Consider the following 1,183-nt stretch of genomic DNA (forward strand, 5'->3'; position numbering starts at 1 on the left):
GAAACTTAACTTGCTATATTGTGGTTTCTGTTAACATGGCCAAGGTTTGGTTCATAGCTCCCAACATCTCCTCGCTTCTTTTATACAAAAAGATGGGAGGCCCACTTTGCAGCGGAGGGCATTAACCAACTGGAGGAGTAGGGACCTGACTCCTCCTGTGGGATGTCTTTTCCCCACAATCTTTGGCCCCTGGTACCTTTTGGGGAGGGGAGGCAGGGCCTATGTGGCCGGAGAGCAAGGCACGGCCTTAGTGATAACGGTTATGGTTCCAACCTCTATGTAAGTCAGGTTTTTCTCTCAGGGAATCCAGAAGTGGTCAGAAAGGGACCTTCCCTTATGGTGCTTAAATTTGATAAAGCTTAAGCAAGCTATCCCAACATATTTTAGCCTGAAAATTAGTTTTTTTTTTTTTCTTTAAGAGTTTGTAAACAGTTTAAAAACCTCTAACTTTAGGCATGGTGTTTGGGTTTAGCCTGAAAATTTCTTTTTCTTTCTTTCTTTCTTTCTTTCTTTCTTTCTTTCTTTTTTTTTTTTTACATCCACACACCTTATTTATATACTTTAACATTCTGATGTAAGTACCACTCAAAAGGCATTTTTAACAAGTAATCATTGAAATATTCCTTCCCAGTTCCTTCAATCAATTAATCTTACCCCATCATTAATTATTATTATTTTTTAATTTCCCTGAGGAGGTGCACCATTCCTTGAGGTACTGCAATACCAGGTCAATACGTGGAGTAGACAGAGCAAGCTCCTATTCCAACTCTGAGCTCCAAAAGTCCATTTAATATATTGTCCTCAGATAGAGGGTGTATCAGATATCAAATTGATAAGAAAGGATACTACACTTGATCTTAGCCAAAAGGCCAAGAAGTAATTAATTATCTTTCTTATAAGGCTATTAAAAAATTACACCAAATTGATTAATCCTATTACTAACAAGAAAGTAGTCTTAATACAATTTTATGTCATTAATACCAATAACACACTTGGAAATGATTTCATTAGAAGTAACTAAGGCAAATTGTGTTGTGATCTTGAGGTAGGCTGCCACAGAAGTCAGGTCAGTGTCTCCTCCTTTTAAGTACATTACAATTTTTTTTTAATACCTGACATATTATAAGTTACCACTTTAGAGAGAATTTTTTATGAAAGTTGAAGTTGACCTAGAACATAAATT

At 36.3% G+C, this 1,183-nt stretch overlaps 1 non-coding gene across 1 annotated transcript; it reads right to left on the bottom strand.

Moving 5' to 3' along the window:
• Nucleotides 1-690: 690 nt before the first annotated feature.
• On the bottom strand, nt 691-881 carry LOC123454991. The gene has a single exon (XR_006633626.1). It is a non-coding gene; the product is annotated as a U2 spliceosomal RNA (small nuclear RNA).
• Between the last annotated feature and the right edge of the window lie 302 nt (nt 882-1,183).

The sequence above is a fragment of the Jaculus jaculus genome, chromosome 14 (genome assembly GCF_020740685.1).
Source record: "Jaculus jaculus isolate mJacJac1 chromosome 14, mJacJac1.mat.Y.cur, whole genome shotgun sequence".
Classification (NCBI taxonomy): Eukaryota; Metazoa; Chordata; class Mammalia; order Rodentia; family Dipodidae; genus Jaculus; species Jaculus jaculus.